Source organism: Arvicanthis niloticus, chromosome 11 (genome assembly GCF_011762505.2).
Source record: "Arvicanthis niloticus isolate mArvNil1 chromosome 11, mArvNil1.pat.X, whole genome shotgun sequence".
Classification (NCBI taxonomy): domain Eukaryota; kingdom Metazoa; phylum Chordata; class Mammalia; order Rodentia; family Muridae; genus Arvicanthis; species Arvicanthis niloticus.
In genome coordinates, this window is record NC_047668.1 from 75,403,108 (window position 1) to 75,420,420 (window position 17,313).

The 17,313-nt window shown below is 34.3% G+C and overlaps 1 protein-coding gene across 37 annotated transcripts in view; it reads left to right on the plus strand.

Moving 5' to 3' along the window:
* The window catches only part of Nrxn1 (neurexin 1), a 1,065,384-nt gene that overhangs the window by 66,626 nt on the left and 981,445 nt on the right, over positions 1 to 17,313 (plus strand). Inside the window, exons 1-2 of one of the 37 annotated variants that reach the window (XM_076942450.1) lie at positions 7,533 to 7,847; positions 9,432 to 9,514. The exons of the other annotated variants lie outside the window; for them this stretch is intronic. The gene's annotated coding sequence lies outside the window, so the exon portion shown is untranslated. Of the gene's footprint in view, positions 1 to 7,532; positions 7,848 to 9,431; positions 9,515 to 17,313 lie in introns of those variants that run through there. 37 annotated transcript variants of the gene reach the window in all.

Genomic DNA, 17,313 nt, shown 5'->3' on the forward strand with positions numbered 1-17,313 from the left:
TAATAACTTTAAAAATCTACCTACAGTAGTATGCACCATTTTTTTCTAATTTCTCAAGATATGACTTTATCAGAAAAGAAAATGTGAATTACAATTTTAGACAAAGTACAAACACTAGCTTCTTGTCCATTTGTATATGTGACTGTATGTGTGTTTGTGTTTTTGTCTCTGTGTGTGTGGTTTTTTTATGTGTGTATGAGAGAGATAGAGAGAGAGAGAGAGAGAGAGAGAGAGAGAGAGAGAGAGAGAGAGAGAGAGAGAGAGAGAGAGAATATGTGTTTGTGTCTGGTGAAGCTGTGAACAAGTGCAAGGCCTTAAGCATGTTAGGCTAGTGTTCTTTCACTGAATGGTTTTACCAGCCTTTATACTAACTTTTGAGAGCAGAAATGAAGGTGCTAAGAAGTCACTTGCAGAAGCTCATGCTCTCTGAGATTTTCTGTTGCTAACACATAACTAGCAGAATGTGAATAGCCAACAGTAGCTTGTTGTTGAACCTCAAAGTATGGAATGTGTTGCTTTGCAACTGCTTTCTCTGTTGTATATGGGAACTCTCTGTTCTCTTGACCTTTATCTCTGATTGCCACTCTTTCCAATCATTCTCGGAAAGCAGTCCAGTTTCTAGGACTGATACTTTTAGAAAATACAAAAACAAAAGAAACTTTGGCCTAGAAACTAAGAATCTGAGAGCAAGAAAAGTAAATAAAGCATTCTGATCAGATCCCTGTTTTGTAAAAGAAATGTTACAGTGTATTTCCAAGCCAAGGACAAGACTGCTACTTAAGTATTTCACAACAGTTAACCCCTTCGTTTCTGAAACATTTCCCACTGCTCAAAATTGGTATTATAAATCTGCTGTGATCTACCAAGGCTTTAGGACCAGAATAATAGATTACATTGCCTATTGTGTTAAATGTCACTTAAAATTAAATTATGTTTCAACTAGGAAATTATCAGAAAAAAGTAACTCATAAGAAGAGGCAAACACATAATCTGAGATGAACTTTTTCTTTTCCAACAGTGAAACTGTAGACTCCTTTATTTTCTTATTCAAAACTTTAATTATTTCAACAGTTTTGTGCATAAGGGAGGCCATAGCAAAAAGTTGCCACTCATGACAATTATTACATAAGGTATACCATGAATGTATACTGATTTAATTTGTTGTGTTTATTATGGTTTTGGCTAAGTAATATTTCTTGTTTTGGTGACTGTTTTATACACAGCAGAATAACTATTGTGACACCCAGTTTGTGACTAGTGGACATCAGCACTGTTTTCTCCCTATTCTGATGTCAGAATACCTTGTAGGCCATATCTTTGGAAAGCTAAGAACTTTCCAATGTTACCTTAATTTTTAAAAGTTTACTTATGGTTTCACATCTATATTGTCAAAATATAAAGCTCAGGGATGCCATGTTTCTTACTCAAAGATACCTAGCTGATACATGCTAATATTGACATTTGAAGTTGCCATGACTGTCTTGATGAGTACATGCACTATCTGGACCATCAAAATCTTCTCTTTTCTCTCTCTCTCTCTCTCTCTCTCTCTCTCTCTCTCTCTCTCTCTCTCTCTCTCTCTCTCTCTCTCTCTCTTTCTCTGACAGAAGTTCTCAATATGTAGCCCTGGCTAGCCACAAGCTTACCACAAAGACCAATCTGGCTTCAAGGTCACAGAAATTATCCATTTCTGCTCCTGTGTGCTGGGATTAAAGGCATACACAACCATATTTGTCTATATTCTTACTTTTGATGAAGTGATGGAGATGTTAAGAAAAAAGACACCAGACTTTAAAGAAAGCCTGTGAGCACTGCTCTGGGGTCCTAGTCCAAAAGGTGCTGGAGGCATCTTGTTGACCTTATAGTACTGCCCATGTCTGTCAAGCACCCTGTTCGTTTCCTGTTGTGTTGTGGTAAACTTGTGAGTCTCAGTGGCTCTGCTGATTGATTTTGAAAAGAGGCCTCATGTTAGTGTTCCTGAGTTTCTGTTCTACAAATGTAAATATGGTTGACAAAGAAAGTTCTGGAGATGTTCTATATTATGTCTACAAATACCACTTTGGATATGGTGATCCGTGACACCATGTGTGAAGTACATACAACATGAAATGGGCCATGGAAATCTGTAAATATTAGATTATCAGATGTTATATCTGATTTAAGCTCAGAGTCTTGACCAATTTTACTTCTAAATACCAGTCTTTTTTTCCCATAAGAAGTTACTGAACATTTTCTTATCTAACACCTGAAATGGGTGTAAAGCAAAGATATTACTCATCAGCTCTGCTTTCCTGCATGTGTTTCAGTAAATTCAACTTTTAACTATTGGCCCAAATATACTCTGCTACTATAGACATGAATGAGAGACTACAGGAATTATTTACTGATTTTTCTTAATTATTCACTTGTTCAGTTACTATCATTCCCTCTCCATGCACTAGATTTTTTTTCAAAGTTCTAGGTAGAAGTGAAATATTACATTCTCTATAACAGTGTTCTTGGAAAATGTAGACGTCAGTGTCTCCATGCAATGAATTGCTCTCAAATCCAAAGTTGCACACTGTCTAGCTGCCTGGCTATTCAAAAACTAGTTAATTTCTTTCTGTGTTCTCTTTAAACAAACAAATAACATAAAGCCATACACATATAGATGGGACACTGTTCTTTCACAGTCAATGGTTTTTATTCATGATCTTCTGGCATAGACTACATGAATGATCAATGTATGATTTATCAATGAAATTCACTTGTCAATTGGTATATTTGTGATTTTTTTTTAAAAAGCATACTTTAATTTTCTCTTTTTTAAGAAATATGATGACTAAATTGATTATCTTGCTAAATACTGTGAAACCACTACTTATGTAGTTTAACTCACTTATCTGCAATTAGTCTTTGAATTTCACGGAAAAATCCAAGAGCTGCACATGTTTCGTGGCAGAAAGAGCTAGGCCATGCCTCTCTTGGCTGTGTTTATGAGCAGCTTTGTGAACTGTGATTTTTTTTATCCTAGTCAGAATGTGTCTAGTATATAATTATATATAGTTTTTGCTTTATATCTTTTATGGGGATCTATACAGGTCAGTATGAAATATCTCTCTCTCTCTCTCTCTCTCTCTCTCTCTCTCTCTCTCTCTCTCGGCACAGTACTTCCTTGCACCTAGTTTACTCTCTTTGTCATCTGCCATAGATGTCCTATACTACCTACAATGTACCAAAACTGTAAGTTGGTACTCATTACTCAATGTTCATAGGGTTTTCATTGTTAATCTCAAATTGCTACTACTGACTCCTCTCAGGAACATTTTGATCTTGACCTGGTTGGATGACCCTCTATAAGGTGTAATAATCTGGCTCTGCCATCAGGTTTTTTGTTTTGTTGTGTTCTGACATTGAATCTGGTTATAGTACTGAGGGTCTTTGTGAAGAAATGCCTACTTGATACATATTTAACAGAAACTTCACCTCTTCCTTGGTTCTCAGGACACAAAGACGAGAAGCTCAGCTTTGTATACCAGGCTATGTGACTAAACCTATTTGCCTAGGTGTTTGTTCCTGCTTTGCTGGAGCTCTGCCATCTATGTTCCTCTCTTCTCAGCCTTCTCAACTAATTATTCCACAGGATTGTGTCTGCCATGACTCAAATCTAACCTGTCACTGTTCTGCCCCATAAACTGTTAAACCATCTTTCAGTCAGACTCTGTGGGCAGCATTCATATCAGTAACATGTTGCCTGTAAGCTGTGCAGTGAACTGAGTGTTGATGGCAAATAAGAAACAGTCTGGGAGTTGCAGTCTCCTAACAGTAGTTCATAAAGTGAACAGAGTAGCCTTAGGTGAAATAACTGACCAAGGACCATTTAAAATTTAAAGTGAGAATTAAACATTAGTCTTATAACTTTATTACTTCTATAATAAAAATAAAACATGCTATTATTTAAGTGTAATATGATGATAAGCATTGAAATTTTTGGATATTTACTTTCTACAAAAGGCATACAGTACTGATCCACAGAAAGAGTAAGGGGTTATTAACTTCATTCTTAAGGATATGTTAGGCTTTCAATCATCATTTTAAATATATATGCTTTTGTGTTTATATTTGTAAGGAGATATGAGCAAAGGAGTTCCTACCTGAAATACTTACAAACACTTGGCCAGCAAACAAATGTTTCTATCATAAGTAACCTACACATTTCCAAAGAAAACATTCCTGATATTTGAAATTTATTTTTTTATATCTAATGACAACTCTTGGTTTGGTTCATCAGTTGAATTTGTCAAATCATGAATTTTTTCTCTTACTGTAACTTTTCCCCTAGTTTTGAGGTAGTCCACATGACACAAGATGCATTAGTAATAGCCAAATAATTTACGCAATACCGAAACCATGTGCTTCTACCTACAAAAACCCAGCTCCTCAGCCCTTGGCCTAGGAATGACCACAGGAAATTCTGCCATGTTATTGTGCTTTGTTTTCTAAATGCTTTTGGGAAATTATCTTGGCCAACTCCCTAAAGTTTTGTGTGTTTCATGTTCAGAAAACAGAGACTCAGAGACATTGAACATTTATGTAAGGTTCTAGGATAAATGACTGACATCAGACATGAGCTGTAGTAGTGGATTTGAAGTCCACTCCAGCATTCTCTCAGAGTGTGGAAAGGAATCAATCAGGAAGTTACAAAGTTTACCTCTGACACCTCCCAAGTGCCTACAATAAGACAGTATTTGACTCTTTTGGTTCTTTCTCCTCTGTAAACAGTGATAACTGTGGCCTGCTGTGAGCTGTTTTCCTTGCCACACATGATGGTGCAATGTGAAGCATAGGTTTTGTTTTCTTCTGGAAGCTTTCATCTTGATGGGTCAGCTTCTCTTTAAAGACAATGTCAAATGGGGAAGTGAAGTGGAGGCTCTGTTGAAATATAGTACAGGGTACAGGAAAATTACAAAAAAAAAAAAAATGGACTGAAGAAGGGAGTTGGGGCCAAGTTGGGTACTAGTCTCTTCTTTCACAATGCATGTTTTGGAGCCTATTTTTAGAATCCTCTTAGAAGCATTTGCTTTAAATTAGTTTCTTATACTCATTTAAAATAAGAAATCTGTGATGGCATAAATATGTTTGACATGTTTAACTTGGTAGCTCTGAGACCCAAATTTGTGTACTGGATGTTACAAAATCTTCATAGTAAACATTTTTTATTAAGTGAAAACTTAGTGAAAGAATTAGACAGGAAAGAAAAAGGCAATCTTTGGTCTGTTTTCTTTTTACTAAAGTATCTTTTATCTTGGAATTTGATATTGTTGCATTGTCTTTTTATGCCTAAATTAATTTACCAGTTTTTTTATAGTTATATGTATGGAAAAATGTTCTCCCACCAGGATATCAGAGGCAAATCACATTTATGAAGGACTTGTTTTAGTGTCCTAAAATGAATGTCATAGACAAGATAATCTAGCTAGAAAACTTACCATGGGTCATAAAACAGAACTTTAAAAATTTGTATAATTCTATAATAATGATATAAATGATAGTGTGAAGAATTCTATCATTAGAAAGTTCTATGTATCACTGCAAGCAAATGTTCATGTGTGTGGGAATGAGAGGACTAATGAGGTAGTCAGATGCCTATGTCTAAATATAGAAATCTTATGACTTGAAGACACATTTCCACACTAACACAGGTGGAGTTGCTGGTGATTCACATCATGAGAGATGTTATATTGATGACATAGTACTTTTGAAATTGTGAAGACACGCTTCGTAAATTTTTAAACCAAAATAGCTTTAAACCTGTCCAGGTTTACATAGTAGTTTTTGTATTTCTTCAGTTAACCAAAATGGAAAAAATGTATCTGACATATTTGGTGTTCATTTATTCTGTGTGATTATAAATATATTGTTATTTTGGATAAGTGTCAAGTGAACCTATTGGAAGCATCATGGAGCCTGCTGGACTGTACTTTGTTTCATAGGATTACTATAACTCCTGACTTCTGCACACTGACTTTCAGTGTAACCCTTTCCCTCTTGAATCCCAGACTCTCAGGTTATTTAATTTCTCTTACATATACACATGTAAATAAATTATTTTTCTTTACATATTAAATATTTCTTTGATAAAATGTTGTTAGTACTAATCCTACCATAAAACAATAACACCTTTAATGACAGTGCTTATTGTTCCAAAATATTTGTGTCTATTCACATATTCATTACTGTTTTCATTTGTGCAGTATACCAAGAATACCTGTTACTGCCATGAAAACAACAAAACAATTTCAAAAAGTAATACTCTTCTAGCCCCAAATAATATATCTCCAAACTTTTCCGCAACATCCTTCCCTATCCACAAATAGTTAGATGGTAGATATAGATGATAGACAGACAGACATACAGATGATAGATTGATTGACAAAAAATAGAAAAATAGAAAGATGATAAATAGATATAGAGATAGATTCATGCTTGATACATATGTGATAGGTGATGTATTATAAGGAGATAGATGAGTGACAAACAGTAGGTGATGGATAGATAAGAAGAGAGATAGATAAGTGACAGACAAACAGCTAGATAATAGGTAGAAAGATGATAGATAAATAAATATAGATAGGTGTATAGATGATTGATACATAGATGACAGATGGATAGATAGATAGATAGATAGATAGATCCTCCACTAATGGTAATCATTTTTCTTTTAGATTTTGCTTTCATTTACTCTTGAAAAGAAAAAATTCATGTTTAACTTACCTTCTTATGATATAATAAGTGTATTTATCCAATGACAGCTGGCACCTGAACCATCAAATAAGAGATACAAGAAACTTGTGAGAACATGATATAAATTTTGTTTTTTAATTTAGTGTTGCTGCCTCAAAATATACATTTCCATATTTACTTTTGCATAGCATTTCTGTAAAGATTTATAAAGCTTATCTTATTCTTTGGCATGTTTAGAGAAGTAGACAGCAGAGAAGAATATTAGAACATAGCTATGTTCTCACATTACTTTGAGAAAAATATATAATAAATTGAAAAAAAGTCAGGTATTTCTGTTGTTCAAAAATTCTGCTAGAAGTTAATTTTGACATTGTTATTCTTATTAGCACACGAATACAGGTGGTTTGGGGTTTGTTTGTTTGTTTTGTACATCTTTGTTTTAATTGGTTGCCTTTGCCTTTACATTAATATCAATGTAAGCTAGAAGACACCTAAAGAAAGGGATAAATATCAATTGAATTGTAGCATGGTTTTTTTCCTTTTCAAATTCTTCCTCTGCACATCTCTACTTTAAGAGAAACAGGTATAATATACATAAATTATATCATATCACCAGAAGCCCCTGTGGCTCTGGAAGCCCGCAGTTCTGGGAATATCTGATGTGGGAATTGCAAAATCCAGAATGTTGAGTGTATGCCATGTTCAGGCCATTGACGTGGAAGCTTTCCAGGGAGGTGGTTGTCTTTTGAGTTCCAAATTTTTCCAAGATATCAAAAGATTTTTTTCCCTGCAAAAGCAGTGAGAAACTCATAAGAAAATAAAGGTCTGGGTAGGAAAGAAATTTTGCTCTGTAGCCTACTCTAAAGAATAGGAGAATGCCAGCACTGTGCCAGGAAGAGAGGAGAGCTAGCGGCAGATATTACTTCCTGATACAAAGTGAAATTGCTAAATCAGAGCTATGGCTATCTCTACTGTTCATATTTCTCAGTTTTATTTTGCTAATTGTTATAATGATGATGTTTTTAAAGGGTGTGCTTCTGTATGAGTATGTGTAAACTGTTCAGTCCAGTCTATTTCTTAGTGTCATTTTCTGCATCTTGGAAGCAACAGAATTGAAATAAAAGGTAAGTGACTAAATTAGACACATTTACAACCAAGCACAGTTCCATTCTATTTGTCTAATTAAATTCTTCCATTCATTATTTTATGTTTCAATAGAATGATTATTTCTCTGAGCCCCAAGTGCTACTATTGAAAGAGAAATGTGTAGTAAAATTAATTTACTTTTAATTTAAGTAAATCAAATGGGCTAGCTAGAACAGGAGTTTTCAGTTCTTGTCACTAAATACTAGCTAATATAATCCTAATGCAAATGTACAAAAAAATAAATTCTAGATTAATTAATCAGAGTTATTTCTTATTATATAGATCTAATACTTTTCTATATTTCTATAGTCTGTTTTTTTTTGGGGGGGGTTGTTGTTTTGTTTTTTGGGGTTGGGTTTTTTTTTTTTTTTTTTTTTTTTTTTTTTTTTTTTTTTTTTTTTTTTGGTGTTCATGAACACCAGAACTAAAATTGGTGGGTATGCCATACCCAATTTGGAGAAATGCCTCCTGAAGAATCTCTGGGAACTCTCCAGGTGGAAGTGTGCCTTTTCATTATCTGTACTTAAAAATTATGTGCTCATTCTTATTAAATTTAACTCCAGATGAACTTCAGTGAAGTTTGATCTCTGGACTATGCAGGACAGACAGAAGGAACTAGGCTCACGTAGCAACTGCCTAAAGGAGAGCTGTGTAATTTTTGGCTACTAGGCTCAGAAAGTTTTGAATTCTTATTGTCATCATTGAAGCCTGTGTCAGGTATACTCCAGGTATTCAGAATTCCTGATACTACTCATTTCTAAAGTGCAGAGGTGGTTTACAATAGACACAGAGCCACCAAGAAGTAAGTAAACACTGCTGGCAGATATTAATATACACATTAATATTTAGAATTTCAATCTTATTTTATTTCCTGAAAGCATGTTTGAAAGATTTTACATTATTATTATATACTTATTAAGTTTTGTTCCAGCAATTAAGAACTCTTATTGTATATTTTCAATAGCTTACATTGCAATCACGACAAATCATTTTTTGTTATTCCACTTGTTATTTTGCTGGATTCTTCTAAGAAAGCACTTACAAATTACCAGTGATCACTGTATATAGATATGAAAAATAATATTTAATTTCATTTTTTGAGATTTGGAATTTAAATTGCCATGAAAGAGCTTATTAATTCTTTCTTAACAGAAGTATTACACAATAGCAGAGCAATTGTTAATGTCAAAAGCTGATGCACATGGATTGGGAAGATAGGCACACCTCTGCAAGTCAGTGGTAGCTCTCTTGGAGAGTAATATCTATGGCCCTTATAGGAAAAGCACATCCCTGAAGAATTATATTTTGAAATATCTATAGATTATAAAATCTGCCAGAAGTATATAAAATGACATCATCTATCTTTTATTTTTAGAAGCCAATATTTCATAATTTACAAAAGAATACATAAGTAGCCACATTATATCTCTGAATGAATGAAGTCAATATTTTGTGGATTATACATACTTGTTGAAATTATAGAGTGATGAAAGTAAATTTTTTCACTAACTTGAGAAAAATGTGTGTTGTTAAGGAGATTTGATGCTTGTATGTTTTACTAGGAATTGAGGAACTGCCATCGATTTCATCTTGATTTGGATTTGCACTTTCTCCTTAGCATTTAATGGAAGGTGGTTCAATTAAGGTATTAAGGAATTTTATGATATTTAATTTATACTGACAGTTTTTTTTAATTATTTGGAGTGATATAATATCTTCTACAGTATAATCTTAACTACACTGCAACTCCTTCATTTTGCCCAGTGTCTGCACAACATGAATGTGTGTCATATTCCATATAGTTTAAAGTAGCTTATGCCTCCATCACTGTGCATGGACAAAGGTTTTGATGATGGAATGAATAATCAAACTAAAACAGAATTTACTTGTTTCTCTATGTTTGAATGCTTGGATTTTTGTGCTAATACCGTATTATAATATTAGTTAATAAAAGTTATTTTCAAGTAATAGAATTTATATCAAGATAGTTGATAAGTGTAGTTAACTTATTTTTTAATGTATTCATCCATGAAGAATATGTTCAATCCTTAATATGGGTTGATACTGTTCTTGACTTCTAAATGGTAGTAGAGGGATGTCTTCTTATTCTCTAGATAGAACTTTATGTTGATTATCTTATACACTCAGTTCTAGAACTTAATATTTGAATATTGAACTTCTGAAATTTATTCTTGTTAGTCAAATGTTTGCATTACAAGGAACTTCTAGATTCAAATAAACGATACCTCAGAGAATTAATGATGCATATTGATCCAGGTAGTCACTCTCCAGTAACTGTGCTGCCTTTTGTCATTAGATGAAAGAGAATTATATGTCCAGGGAATGACAAGACATGTAGTTCTTCTGCAAGTTGATTTTTTGGTGGATGATTTAAACTGTATTCAGCAAAAGTACAAATCACTAGGATTCTAATAAATTTTAGAAATGTTAGCACAAAGTTATTTAAGTCTTTGTGACTTTATAATATCTTCAGTGGATTTTCTTCCTGTCATTTTTCTACATTACATTCAGAAATATTTAAGATATCAAATCAGTAAATCCTCATGCTGTTTAAAACACTTTAAGAATTATATTGGTTTTCATAACTTGTCTACAAACAATATAATGGTATGAATTTAGGATATATGTTAATATTTAAATGAGTATCTTTACCATTTCATTGTTAAATAACATTTTGATGTTGCTTGTCTAGAGTCAAGGAGTGGAATATTGCAATAATCTATGTTGTAGCTTTTCCTAGTTTGGTCCTGGGGAATTATTTATAAACAAAGCTTCTCTAGTGAACAAACAAATTACTTATAAACAAAGCTTCTCTAGAGAAATTCATTTGAGAATCACTTGGCTGCACAAAGGAATTTGGTTTCTTAGGGTCATCTTGTAATATTCAGTCATAGAGATGCACAAAAATCAGTGGAAGAGGGGATAAGTGTTCCAAATTCACTTGTCAAGAACTCTTGAAAAATGTCTTTTCAGTATTCATGCTCACAGTGTCAGTTTATGCTTCTAATGTCCTGTGCAACTTTCAACACCTGTGGTCAGGGTGTTCTTGGCAAACCTCTTCACAACTAATGTACCTTGGGTTCACTTGAGTAGCAAGTCTTAAGGTGTCAGCTCCATAGATTCTGTCTGTTTAGTCTTTCCAGTATCTGGACTTCATTAAATAAATTCTCAGTGATTTTTCACAGTGTGCCCTCTGTTTGTCCCTGAGAAGATAGGACTTTCAGGAGTTTTAAAACATACAGTTAAAACATGTAAGAGTAATTGTTTTGACACTTCATAAATATGTTTCTATTTTTCCCCAAAACTACTTCAACATTTCAAACTATCTTATCTTCATCAAACAGGCAAACTTCACCCTGCCATGCCTTTACTCATTGTCTGTATGGAAGCAGAGAAGCTACATTTGATAGAGGGCTAATATCCAGTATATACAAAGAAGTCAAGAAATTAGACTCTAAACAATCAAATAACCCTATTAAAACATGGGGTACAGAACTAAACAAAGAATTCTCAGCTGAGGAAACTCGAATGGCCAAGAAGCATCTAAAAGAATGTTCAACATCCTTAGTCATCAGGAAAGTGCAAATCAAAACAACCCTGAGATTCCACTTCACACAAGTCAGAATGGCTAAGTTCAAAAACTCAGGTGATAGCAGATGCTGGAGAGGATGTGGAGAAAGAGAAACATTCCTCCATTTCTGGTGGGATTGCAGGCTGCTACAACCACCCTGGAAATCATTCTGGCTCTTCCTCAGAAAATTAGGTATAGTATTACCTGATGATCCAGCTATACCACTCCTGGGCATATACCCAAAAGATGCTCTAACATACAACAAGGACACATATTCCACTATGTTCATATCAACCTTATTTATAATAGTTAGAAGCTGGAAAGAACCCAGATGTCCTTCAACAGAGGAATTAATGTAGAAAATGTAGTACATTTACAAAATGAAATACGACTTAGTTATTAAAAACAATGACTTCATGAAATTCTTAGGCAAATGGATGGAACTAGAAAATTCCATCCCGAGTGAGGTGACCCAATCACAAAAGAACACACATGGTATGCACTCACTGCTAAGTGGATATTAGTCCAAAAGCTCGAAATACCCAAGATACAACTCAGAGACCACATGAAGCTCATGAAGAAGAAAGAAGAAAGAATGTGTGGGTGCTTTGGTCCTTCTTAGAAGGAGTAACCAAATACTCAAAGTATGACAAAGGAGACAAAGTATGGGACAGAGACTGAAGGAGGGGCCATTCAGAGAATGCCCCACCTGGGTAATCATCCCATGTTCAGTCACCAAAGGCAGACTCTGTTGTGGATGCAGGAAGTGCATACTGACAGGAGCCTGATATAGCTGTCTCCTTAGAGGTCTGCCAGAGTCTGACATATTCAGAGGCAGATGCTTACAGCTAACCGTTAAACTGGCCATGGGGTTCCCAATGGAGGAGTTAGAGAGAAGACTGAAGGAGCTGAAGGAGTTTGCAGCCTCACAGGGAAAGCAACAATACCAACCATCCAGAGCTTCCAGGGTCTAAGCCACCAGCCTGGGAGCACACATGGAGGGACCCATAGCTCCAGCTGTATATCTAGGGGAAGGTGGCCTTATTGGGTTGATTAGTATTGATTTTTCTAAGACAACACATTTTAGTACTGGAGAATTAGGAAGTAGGTCAGAGGCTGTCAAGCTGAGTCTCAGGGTTAGGCAAAATAGCATTAGTAGAACACAGACTTACACATTTATGTCTCCTGTGACTTCTCTCATATTTCAGTACTACAGTTGAATAGTTGAAAAAGGGACCACTACAGTGCCTGAAAACCTTAAGACATTAACTGTTGCTTTCTAAAAAATTTTGAGAAGTCCTCATAGATCACAGCCTGATCTAAACATTGTATGTAGGTGTTAAATTATTCACATTGCACTGTATGTGTAGAGTTACAGAGTCATTGAGAATACATTCTTCTTTAAAGAAGCCTTCTTTGTACTTAGTGTAAATGTCACTGCTTCGTTAATTTATAAACATCCCTGTGCCTTAATTATGGGTTTAGCACGCAGAAGCAGTAGCCAAGCTGGCGTCCTTCGGCACAGGGTTATTTAATTATTGTGGCTAGAGGCTTTAATCAAGTCCTTCTTATAGAAAACAAACAAATGATTAGCCTTTACAGTACAGGCATAAACAAGAATTTGACTCAGAAGTTTCCTAATTATACTGCATCATTTTGAAAATCAGTTCGTATTCACTCTCAGCATTACTTTGTATACAACTTCCTTTGGCTAGATAGAAGCACTACATAGGGTAAGAAAATTCTTAAATGTATTAGGACTAAAATTCAGGTTCATTTAAGTACTTTTCCCCATATTTCATTATAGAAAGCTAGTTGGCAGGATTAAAGAAATACTCAGACATTTATTATATGCAATTTTAAAAAGTCTTACTAATACACACTTATCCAACTAAGTAAATTTGTCTTCTAATTTTCGAAGAGTGATACTGAAAGCAGAATGAGAAATGAATTGCTCATTGACATAGAATATAGTTGAAACTCTGGATTTGAAGGCATAACTTTGATATCCTTCAAAGAAGGCTTTACACAATTTTGTGTAATTTATATAACAAGTATCTAAACTGGGTCAGCTCATCATAGGCTGTCTTTGCTCCCAACGTTGTACTTTTTATTGTGCATACTAGTTGGCAGGTAAATTCACATTCCTAGTTTACCAGCTCCAACTTACCCTGTTCACTGTTTTAGGCAAGTGAAAAAAAAAAATCAATTTTGAAACAAGACCTGCAAGTTCACTCTTAATTCTCTCTAAACACAACTAAACCTTGTGTTTTTGGAATTTTGAAGACAATCTTAATTTTACCAGATGCAAAGTGGCTCTTTCATTTCTCTTTTCCAAGGCATTTCTGCACCCCATTCTTTATAATAAAAGGCTGAGACATCCTAAAGTTTGTTTAACACTTATTCTAAGTTGTTTAGAATAAATGTAAATACATCATTAAATTTTTCCTCTCCCTCACCCCACTGGTATAAATGTTTCATTGACTTTGCAGCTTTCTTACTTTCTGAGAGTTACTGCATAGTACATCGGTTTTTGCTTTTAATTTCAAAACTTATCTTATCTGAAAGAATTTATATTGGGATGGTTGCTTCAAGTTCTTCTTACTTTATTTTGTGAAATATTTCCCAGACAGGATTTTGATGCAAACAAAGATGGTCACGATTCACTCCTATACTTGGGCAAACATTTTGTTTGTTTCAGAAAATTTTGTGGGATACTTCTTGTTCTAGAAAGGAACATATTAGTGTTTGGAGAGAGTTTCCAATTTCTCTTGACATAAATTAGTAACTTAACACTCTATACCACAGTTACTTTCTTTGTTTTAATTTTATGTATCAATTTTTTTTTTACTTTTTAATTTTTTTTCCCAATCTGCTTTTATACCTTTTCAGTTACATGCAAGTATTCAAGTCAGTTCTAGGTTGAAGAACTAGCAATACAATAGTTGCAAATAGTCAAGGAACAAGAAAGACAATAAACACACACAGTCAAAGAACAAGCAGGCAATAAACAAAGTCCCATTATCACTCCCATGATCACTATTTCTAAGGGCTTATCAGGATGACCAAAATATCTAAGCCTAATTCCCCATCCTAGCCCAAAGCCATTTTCATGCCTGAAGCACTTCTTTGTTCTAGTCTAATATCATATTCCTGCATGAAGCCCATTTTCTTGTCCTTGGCCAATGTCAGATTCCTGCCAAGCAGCCCCAAAAGCTCTCCACATCACCCCCTTTTTTATTTCATAAACAAGATTGAGCCTGTCTTAGATCGTTCTGACAAGAATGTCTTCCTTACCTGTCATGAAATATGTATTAACAAAAGCAATGCACTTCGCTCTTAGTTTCATAAAGCTGTGTGCAGAATCTTACCCTTCCTTGGCTTGCCAGCCTCTTGAATTAATAACTCTGTCTTGGGGGTCCATTTTTAATTTCAAGCCATGTACTTTGGCTACTAACATGTTAATGTTGTTAAAGATAAGCTTAAATACAATGGACAGGAATAAAATTATTTCCAGGACAAAAAGAGCTAGCATGATCAAGCTATATATGCCATTCATGAAGCTTGATCAAAGTGGAAATACTGACCTCAGGCCATTGGTAATTTTATTAGCACTATCAGAAGCATCAAAGCTCAGCAGAGCAGCATTCTTTAAATTTCTAATCCCACTATGCAAAGTTAAAACATCCAGAGAGGTGTTAGAATTATGCCAAATACCCTGCGAGTGTCTTTAAACTTTTTCCCTATTATAATGACTATCATTGTAAATTTTAGAGGTAACACAACCCCATTGGTATTTGCCATGACCTTCAAGATGGCTCCTTACTCTTAAACTCTGAACCTCCTTCCAATAATTTGAATAAGATAAAAGCATCAATCCATTGTTCCAAATGCCTATCTAAATCCTCTTGAATATTCAACAGATTAGTAACATTCTTTTGCTAAATGATTAACAAAATTAACTGTCTTAAGTTCTAGTGTCAAAGCAATTGCAGAAGCAGTGGTGCTACTTATTAATGTAATTAAAGGTATTATACCAACAAAATCAAGCTCACTATCCTCTTGTTTCTGTTTAAAGCCTGACTGAATTCTTCCAGTACTTGCCAACCTTTTTCAGAATACGAAGGTCCTATAACACTCGAGGCAATAAAACAAAAGCTGGTTGATAGACTACTGTAGCAAACATGCCAGGTTTTCACACACTAACACAATTAGAAAGTGTACTGTCAATACAACTTCATTAAATACTGTAGAAGAAACTAACGTAATTTTAACAAGACAATTAAAAGAGCCTTAACTCTACAATTAAAAGAGCCTTCATGCATGCACTAACACTCATCTGTAAAATAATATGAAAAAAAAATCCATAAGAACTTTTATCTTCATTTGAGGTTGGCAAAATGTATATTTGTTATTTTTTAAATGCAAATTCTGATATGTGTGGTTTTGTATGTCCTGTAAAAAAACTGTATGTCAGGCAGGCTATTGGTGGGTTGTTTATGGTGACAGGCAGGCCATTGGTAGGTTGTTTGTGGTAACAGGCAGGCTATTGGTGAGATGTTTGTGGTAATAGGCAGGCTATTGGTGGATTGTTTGTGGTGACAGCCAGGCTATTGGTGAGATGTTTGTGGTGATAGGCAGGCTATTGGTGGATTGTTTGGGGTGACAGCCAGGCTATTGGTGAGATGTTTGTGGTGATAGGCAGGCTATTGGTGGATTGTTTGGGGTGACAGGCAGGCCACTGGTGGTTTGTTTGGGGTGGCTCTTTTAGTACTCATTCCCACATGTATCTTTTAAATTAGGAATCTGGTGATGATAAGAAAGCCAGTATTCCAGTTTTTAGTTTAAAACATATGAGAAGAAAATTTTAGAAATTAGCTTTATTTGGATTCCTACTGTCAGTTAGGGAGAAGAGTCTGTAGTTTTGTGAAGTTCTTTTCTAAGCAATTTGCTTACTGGAAGAGATGATCAAAGCTTCAGCCCTGAAGACAAGGACATGCTGTACTATACAGTTGTGCCTTTGATTCTGTTATTTTAAAAAATTTTAAATGAATCTCTAATAGATTAATTTCAGTTTTAAAAATCTAAGACTTCTAAAATTTTAAATATGATTGTGCCTTATGTTTATTGATTATATGAAGGTACATTCAGAATTTCAAAAACCATAAATAAGAGTAAGCATCAGATAGCAGGGAGAAAAATGTCATTATACTGTTGCATAACCTAAGCAAGAAACAGTTTAGTGATTCACAAGGAAGTCACTGAACAATGTAATTAACAACTGTGACTCTGAACATGGATGACACACTTAACGCTACATGCTGGAATTAATCACAGAACAAGAATATCTAATCAGCATCCATCTCCATAGACCCAGAAGGGCTTTGTTTTATTTACTAGATTAGCATCACAAAATGTTTCAATATGCCATTTAGTTTTATTTAAAAACTTATGTATATTTACAAAGTAGTTTATATCCTTTTAATTAGATGATATGTATATATATGATATTGTTTTAAACATTTCAGATAAAGTTAGTTATTTAGTTCAAGATGTAAAGAATTCCATTTTAAGTAGCTTTTTTTTTTTTTTTTTTCATTTCAAATCTAGAAAGCCAAATTATTAGATAGGTGAAAACCTGTTGATGTCAAACTGTGCTAGGGCCTTTGAGTTCATCTGGTCTGCATCTTAATCTAGTCAATAAGTCACAAAGTTTATTAAAATAGTACAAAAGGTTTGATTCAAATTTTATAATATCAAATAATATTTGATAAAAATTGGTTTTATGTTTCTAAATATACAAAAACAGTTTAATTACCCTGAGAAAATGGTGCCCATACTTCACAGGTAAT